This window comes from Tiliqua scincoides, chromosome 2, assembly GCF_035046505.1.
Source record: "Tiliqua scincoides isolate rTilSci1 chromosome 2, rTilSci1.hap2, whole genome shotgun sequence".
In the NCBI taxonomy this organism is placed as follows: domain Eukaryota; kingdom Metazoa; phylum Chordata; class Lepidosauria; order Squamata; family Scincidae; genus Tiliqua; species Tiliqua scincoides.
Window position 1 is genome coordinate 132279855 of NC_089822.1, and position 8985 is coordinate 132288839.

General features: G+C 45.3%; 1 pseudogene; it reads left to right on the top strand.

Annotated features, from left to right (window-relative positions):
• The first annotated feature begins 7960 nt into the window (after positions 1–7960).
• LOC136643484 (5S ribosomal RNA) lies at positions 7961–8081 on the top strand (annotated as a pseudogene).
• The last annotated feature ends 904 nt before the right edge of the window (positions 8082–8985 follow it).

An 8985-nucleotide genomic window follows, 5' to 3' on the forward strand; every position in this document is an offset into this window, starting at 1 on the left:
GTGGTGAGTGCTGGCCACATTCACGTGTGAATGCTGACAATCCAAGAAAGCAACCACTCACTTTTATGGGAGAAGCCTTCTCCCTGCCTCTGATGAACCTAGTGACTGGTGTGAAAGACAGGCATAGCCTCATCTCAACTGTGGCCCAGATTGCATTTCTTAGTCATGTGAAAGGAGCAGAGAGAGAGAGAGAGAGATTGTCACTGTCTTTGGAAAAACACAGAAGAAGAAAAAGAAAAGAAAGGTGAGGTTTAGACATAGTATCCTCTATTTTGCCCCAAACCTTTTTGTGGACAACATGTGGTTCAGCCCTGCATTACTCTCTCAAAGATTCCTTGTAAGGTACAAGCTCTTCTCATGAACACTCTTTGCATGGAGCAAATACATGGGTGAGGGGAACAGCATCCCGGTCTGCCCTTCCCAACCATCACTGATGGTGAGCAATAGAGCTTCACCTTGAGCTAAAGGTGAGAAATGAGTTTCTGAGTGCAGGCAGTCAAAAGGTTGAGGTGAGAGGATTAGTGCTGGCCCAGGCAACAGGATTCCATCCATGCATCCTCCATATGTGCACCATGTGTGTGTAGCAAACATGAGAAGGCCACTTTTAACACAATGACATCATTTACACATTGCACGATAGAGAACCTGACAAAAAAAGTTCATATTTATAGTTCAGTTACCAGTTCAGAAGTCCGAACTGTCCCACATGCATACAGGAACATGGGCATGCACACCCTGCTCCCACTCTTGGCACCCTATTCTATTGTTCATCAGCACATGACAGGTGGTTAATCACAGGTGAGGGAGCCAGTTTGGATGAACTGTCCAAACTGCCTGAACAAAAACATCCTAAAAGTCCATAATGTTGTTTCTGAGGAGAACCAAGACTGTTTGTACCACAATGTTGAAACTCAGTTGCTCTTCAATTAATTTTTTTACTGAACTACAGTTCACCAGCTCTCAGAGGCTTCCAACTTCAGTACAAATCTGATGAAAGAAGAATGTCTCATTTTTGAAAACTATGGGTGGCAATTGTTGGGGGCTTTCTTGTTAATGGATATCCAAGAATGTTCTCATTAGGAAAGTCTTCTATATCAGGGAATATAAATGGTCAAGAAGATTCTGGAATTTTCAAAACTAGGTGTCCCCTCCCCCAACTCAACAATCAGGAAGGAAAGAGAAAGCAGGATTACTAGTAATTTAATTATCACAAAACACATCTTATAGTACAAGTTATGGTAGTAAGATCAATTAAAAAGACAAGAGAATTGACTACATCAGAAACTGGGAGAAAGTAGATGATGGCCATGGAAAAATGAAAGAGGAGGATGCAATGTGCACTCAAATTTTGGAGACTGAGGGCCCAATCCTATCCAACTTTCCAGCACCAGTGCAGCTGCAATGCAGCCCCAAAGTAAGAGAACAAATGTTCCCATACCTTGAGGAGTCCTCTGCAACTGCTCCCCTACCACAGGATGCAGCGCACGTCCCATTGGCACAGTTGACACTGGAAAATTGGATAAGATTTGGTCCTGAGCTGCCAATATAGTGACCAGCTTGTTATACTTTAGTAAATGTCTTCATTCAACCAACAGGGAAAGGTCAGCCATAGGACAATCCTGTTGCTGCCTATCCTGTTGGTGCCATTTTGTCTCCAGTCCAACAGCGCATCTGACAGTTGCTAGGCGACCAGAAGACATGTTTTCCCAGGCGCAACAAAATGGCTGGAGTGCATGCCAAGAGCAAATTCATTAGCTTCTTTGCGTTCTAGCATTACTCCCGGAGGGAGCTCACTTGGGATTTACAATTCCCCCTGGGTTGGGATGATTGCAGCGGGGTGCTGCAATGAAAGCAGGGAGTCAGAGCCTGTAGATGACTCACCTGCCTCTGAAAGATGAAGTACCCGGTGTGAGCTTAGCTCAGCTTACCGGTTGTTATTAAAATATATTGCCATTAATGTTCTGGGTTTACTCCCTTAAGAATAGTAAATGTGAGCAAAACTGAAATGCCACAATGGGGGGAAAAAGACTCGCACAGAAAATTCTTCTCATAGCAGCCCCAGTGGGCCATTAATTCCGTTTCATCATATAGGGTTTTACTACTTTTTGACCACGTTCATGCGAAGACGTTACACACAAGTGGGCATACTAAGCTGAATTAATGCACAGAGCCAGGGCCAACCCCAAGATTCAGGGTTGCCTTAACACTCTGCCTTCCATGGTCCCTCCTACCTGTACCATGGGCACAGGGGTGGTCTAAGGGACAGGCCTGAGGAGAGGAGGGCCAAGAGGCAAAATCCCCAAGGCCTAGGCTTCCAGAGTGCCAGACCATGAAAAAAAAAACTATAGACAATTTTCAGTACCTCAATCTCAGCCTATCAAGGACTGTGTTTCCACTACAGCTTCAATCCACATTTTTACCCCAATGCATTTAGGAAGGGGAGCTAATCCAGCATCTTGCCCTGGGACCAATGTCAGCTCTTGGTGGCCCTGCTCAGGGATTAATAGTGGGTCTTTGTGAGGCCCCTCCCTCAGTAGCTGCCCAATAATGCCAACCCCTGATGCCAGCCTTGCACAGGAAATATTACTAAACAACAAATAAGAGCTTGTTTTGTATCATGGACCCTTTAAAAAGCTTGAGCTGGGTTAAGATGCTCTGTTGAGTGCTAGTTTTCCATACACTGGTATGATTTTTTTTAAATGAGGGGAGTCTTCCAAAAAGATATACTTCCCCACCACCACCTGTAGCCTGTAGTAGTGCAGGCTTGGAAGGGCTCTGAACATACAGTAGTGGTTTTCAAACTGGGGCGTCACGAAGCCCTGACCTGAAGGCCCTGGCCTCTGCCCCCTTAAGGGGCGGGGGCAGCGAGAAAGCAGGGAGGAGGCAGTGAAGCGATATGCAGGATCACGTCACTAACGGAGCTGCAGGGACTGGGATGCACTCTCCAATCCTTGCAGCAGCCATCCTGGGTGCGGGGAGACCTGTGTGAGCATCTATGGGCTCCCCAGGCTTCTAAAAGTCAAAATGGAGCAATGGTGCTCCACCTCCAGTTTTGCTGAGATGGAGCGCAATCGCTCCACTTTCACTTTCTGCAGGCTGGGGAGCCCTGTAGACGCTCGCACAGGGCTCCCCGCATCCCCAGGACACTGCTGCAGGGACTGGTGAGTGCATTCCAGTCCCTGCAGCCCCGTTAGTGACGCGATCCTGGAGATTTCGTCGCTGCCCCCACCCATCAAGACTTACGGTGGTTCAAACTCTCCCTGAGAGTTTGAAAACTTCTGACATACAGTATAGCCTGACCAAGAGAAACTATCAAAATCCCCAAGTTGGCAAGCTAAGATCCAGTGTATCCAAAGCAGCAGACATGTGGAGCATAGGCTTTAATGGTTCTTCATGGTGGCTAAAGAATTTGGTCACCTCCACATGAAATGCCACTGTCACATGGAAAAAATAGGATTAAACTAACTGGAGGCAATGAAGGGATTGTCAGCCCACTGAGTAAAGAACCGGGAATAATCACATTGAAACTCATGGTGTAAACATCTGGAGTCAGCATGTAGTACCTAGCATGCTTACTCATCCCAGGTTACTTTTGCTCACTTGCGTGTGTGTGTGTGTGTGTGTGTGTGTGTGTGTGTGTGTGTGCGCTCTCTCTCTCTCTCGCTCTCTCTCTCTCTCTCTCTCTCTTCAGATGACTAAGATAATTACATTGTGCTACTTTTGTCTGAGAAATGTTAAATGCTTTAATTAATTTGCACAGCCTACCTGCAAGACAGGTGAATATTATGATGAGTGGTGCAATGGGGGCAGAGCAACTTGTAAGCTAGAAGTAGAGTCAAAGCTAGAATATGAAATGACTCTGGAAAAAAGCAGTTTGACCCTCAAATATCAGTACATCACAGGCAGCACAGAAGGTCACTCGAACCAGATTAGGATATTTTAAAGGGAAAAAAAACTATTCATTTGGAAGACATGCTCTGCCCTCCAAATGCAGGGTACAAACTCAAAATACAGCAGCAACTGTTAGAACTTAGGAAAAGCTGGAGGAGATTGTTTATTAAACACACCCCTCCTGCTGTCCTCTGCACACACTAAGCTATCAGTATCAAGAGTCACCCATGCCTACCGGAGGATTCATCCAACTGGACCCCCCAGTATAAGCCTGCTGCATATTCCCACCCTTTATCAATGTGGACAGTGGGAGGAGCTGCTGCCAGCCATCACATAGTGCCAATAAAATGGGGGGATCCAGTGCAGTCCTTTGCTCTGGGCCTCCAGCAAGCTGGTGCTGGTACTGTAAACTTCCTGTGCTTGGGACCATGTAGCACAAGCAGAAGTGTTTGTTTTGGATGTAGGAGACTTAGATTTGCATTGGTACTCATTACTGAAATGCTCTGGGTGGCCACCCACTTTGTCTTGGAAACAGTTCTGACAATACTTTTTCTCTATGGGGAAGCATGTGCCTGAGCAGCCTACAGTCATAAGCTATGAGACGGAGCGGCAAGCATAGTGAGACAGGGGCTGCTCTTCCAAGACTTTGTGGTTGCAATGCTGCACTATTTGTCACACAGGTAAACTGCCTACACAGACTGTATCGTTTCACAAAGAATATTGTCAAGATCGCTCAAAGGATCTGACCAGATATCAATTGCAGGGACCCTAACCTAGGCCAGGACCCCAACATGTAAGGAGGGAGGTTTAATTCTTTCCCCTTGTGTTATTTTCCCACTGAAAATTACACCCTACAGATAACTGATCTAAAAACAAATAACAGCTTCAGAGGTTGCTATTTTTTACAATTGTAGGAATTCTAAGAAGTAACCCCAGGTTATATACAGGGCCAGCCCAGGACCTCTTGACACCTAAGTTAGAATGCCAAACACACACCCTTGCCATGCATTTTATCCACCTATGGATACTTGTCGCTCCATGTTGTTTAAAATGTAGTTGTTTGAATTGAATACTTTGTAGAAAATTGCTGAAACTCACGAAACATTTTTTTCAAAACTAGCAAAGAAAGCTGTCATGATCTGAAGCAATTACAAGAAAGAATTACCTCTGAGCCTTGTGCTTAAAAACAAACCCCAAAACCCCTCTGGCAGTCTAATGACTATGGAGCAAAGTCAACCTAACAGATTCTCCTACACTGCATAGCTCATTTGATGGTGGTTCATTGCTCCCAGTTTTAAATGTCCCATGCAACAGGACAAAGTATTCCATGAAACGTTGTAGGGGTTAGAGCTCCCTCTAAAGGCCATTTGGGTAATGACATATGCCTGAATTTTGCTTTTCTTTTCTGAATACTGTTCCGCCCTTGAATCGTTACAGCTTTCACTCGGATTTATAATATAACCTGTTTTTCCTTTAGAACACTCAGATCAGCTTACATAGCATTCCTAGTGGTCTTCAGCCTGGTATCAATCAGGTTCACAATTACTAACGGCTTTATTGTTATTGTTATTAAGGGTGCCAACTCTGTTCCTGGATTTTTCTTTTTTCCAAAACGACCTAAGGTCACTTAACCTGGAAAGACTTGTGCAAAACTCGAGGATTGCTTTTAGGGGGCACCTGGAGATGGATGCTGATTCTTGAAGACTCCAGGCCAATCATGGAGAGTTGGCAGCCCTACTTATTCTTATCATTATTAAGAATATTTATACACCACTTTTCAACAGAAAAAGTTCTTAAAGGAAATGAATTTATCAGGTACTCTGTAATGCATTTAGGATTAAAACTAGGGACTCTGCTACATTACACCCACGGGCTGCCCCTTGCCTGATCAGAACATGTGTAAAACAACCAACTGATCAGAAAAAGCAGTCCTGCTCTGTTCTTTTGCCTTTAATAGCAATTTGATCTGCAGTTGGTGGAGCATTCATGACATGGGAGTGGTCATGGGGGAGAATAAGCATTATCATCTGCTATGCCTGTAGATGAATTAGCAGCTAAAGGCTCACAGGAAGGGCTAGTTTAAAAAAAAAAAAAGTTGGCACCCTATGCTGTGCAATTCCCTGCTTCCTGCAGACAATATCCACTCAAAAATTGGCAATATGCTAAACTGTAATCACAGGCCTTGACAGGGGTAGCAATGAGGCTGCTTGAAACAACCAATTTGAGTGGCAGGCTGGGTGAGGCCTGCCCCCAACTCCTCCCTTGACCCTGCCCAACCACTGTCCTATTCTGTTCTCGTGCACTTTCCTTGGAGATAAGGGGGGGCTTACCTCCTTCTCCAGTGTCACTGTCAAGGATACTGGCAGCAATGCTGGAGAGAGTGGACAGAGAATCTCTTATAGAAGGTGCTTGAGGAAAGGGCCTCCTGCTCAGTCACCACTTGTGCTAATGGCTGGACACCAACAAGGAGGATGCTGAAACACAGCAGTTCTGGTCCTGGCCTGGCCTGGCCTGTTTAGAACCAGTTCTGGTGGATGGTGAGGTGGGATGCTCACATGTGTGAGACAGCCGGCTGGTATGGGGGGAAGCCAAATTGCAGGGGGTTGAAGAGTCACCTGCCATTTTGGATGGCCAATTGTCTTGGGCTGCCCTGATTCTTGAAAAGCCATGAGTTTTGTTTAAAACAACTTTTTTCAAGTTTCCTAGCAGCACTCAGTGCAGTTGTTTGGCATAGAACATGCCCGATAGAAAATAAAGAAGCTAAGGAGAAAAATCTCTTTGATTTTGAGGAAATTACTAATAATAAGATTCCCAGGCAGCTTTTTTAACTTAAAAATAAACCAAATCACAATACAAAAGGCCTCTTGTTACACTGCCAGCAAATGGACTTAGAGAGGCAGCGAGGGGTGTGTGTGTGAAAATATGAAGAGACAAGTTTTGAGGTGTGTCAGGAATGAGTTTAATCACCATCCAGGGCAAGCCAGTTCTTGCTCTGGAAAGGATGCCCCAGCCACTCCCCTTGGAGTGCCTGACAGCAGCCAAATTGAGCAGGAGTGAGAAGCACAGAGGGGCTTGACTGAGAGGGCCCAAGTATCAACCCAATCAAATGGCTAGCCTTGCAAAACAAAGAGAAGGGAGAAATAGCAACAGAGACAAAGGCCCAGCTAAGTAAGACCAAGTGAAAGATTTCTGGGGAAGGGCACATGAGACAAAGAAAAAAAGTGGAAAACATGTTCTAGAAAGAAAGCAATGGCTGCAATCTCATTGCCGCATAAGCACTTAAACAGATGCAACACTTAATCAGGCTGCAGTCTTATCATCTGTTCCATGTAAACAGATTTAATTTACTTCCAGTACAAAATGTTTTAGGATCTAGGTGAAAAAGTCAGACAAGGAGTGGTGGATATGCCCCATAAGGTTCCTCTCTTGCAGCACTGAAAAATCCAGTTCATGTAAACAAAGGCTGCAATCCTATATTACCTGGGAGCAGGTACCACTCAACTCAGTGGGATCTACTTCTGAGTAGGCCTATATGATATTGGGTTATAAGTTTTGATAGTCTGATTTCACATTGGCCCAGGAAAACCAGCCTGAGCCTGCGGTGCCCTTATCAACTGAACAGATGTGGCACAACTGCCTTTTGGAAATGTGAAGGAAGTTGCAAATGGCTGCTGTCTTGCATTCTTGTTTCAGCAAAGCAATCAAGTGCTGTCCGACTGAAGGCATCAGACCGAGGGGAAGTAAGTTTCCCAGCAATAGGGCCTGCCCTTCCCTCTTAATACCAGTCTGATGCATCGAAATTGACAGATGAAGCCTGCCACGCCTGCCTACAAAGTCACAATTCAATGCACAGATACAGTGGCTGTTGAAAAATTGGCAACCCTTATTGGCAAGTCAGAGGTAGTTCTGGTCTCATAGATATTGTTCTATGGTTCTATTGTTCTATGGAGTAAGGTTCTAGCTGAAATTTCTAGATCACATTTTCTTGGGGCAAAAGATTCCCTTTATGAGTACTGCTAGCAACTATCTTGGTTTTGTTGTCAGGTGGGGAACCTGGAAAATCCTGTTGTTCTGGAGGCAACTGTTACCCTGCACATGCCCAATCTCATCTGATCTTGGAAGCTAAGCAGGGTTAGGCCTGGTTAGTAGTTGGATGGGAGACCGCCTGGGAATACCGGGTGCTGTAGGCTTATACCATAGTCTTTCGAGACTGAAGGTTGCCAACCAACCAAGGTGGGTCATGTTCTGGAGCTTACTAGGTTTTTAGATCCCCACTATTGGCTGCTTGATATAATGTAGTTTTACTGGTCAATTTTACAGGTTGGTTGGCAATCCCGAAGTTCTTCTCGGTCTTGGGAAAAGCACAAGAGTGGAATGGCAAACACCTGTTAGTGGAGGCTACTTCCTGTTGGGCCATGAAGCACAATCATATGCATGTGTACTGAGATGTAAATCAAGGCCTAACCTGCACATGTCAGGGAAGCATAGAGTCCCGCTGGATCAAGCTAAAGGCCCAACTAGTCCAGCTTCCTGTATCTCACAGTGGCCCATCAAGTACTTCAGGGAGTACACAAGACAGCAAGACACAACCTGCATCCTGGTGTCCTCCCCTGCATGTGGGACACCACCAACCCCACATGTCTCTCTCTCTCTCTCTCTCTCTCTCACACACACACACACACACACACACACACACACACACACAAGCAGCTGGCAAAGGAACTAAAGCGGTGGGATACTAACATGACATCACACCTTTTTAACACTTTCTTACCACCCACATCTCCTTGTAACATGTACTTTGGGCCAAAATCCCAAAATCCACTCAGTGAGACTTATTCCAAAGCAGGTAGGAAGGACGGCAGCTTCCTACTGTCTGATCAACCCCATCACTTGCAGACTGGTTTGTCCCTCGCTGTGCTTAAAACATAAAACTTCCTGTCAGGCTTCAAGATACCACTTGTCCCTTTGCTGCCATGAGAGATACAATGGTTGTGATATAGACATGATGCAAGAGACTTCTGGTAGCCTATGATGAGCCAGATCCATTCTGTGTAGCTTCTCCACACTATGTGCTTGTCAATTGACAATTGC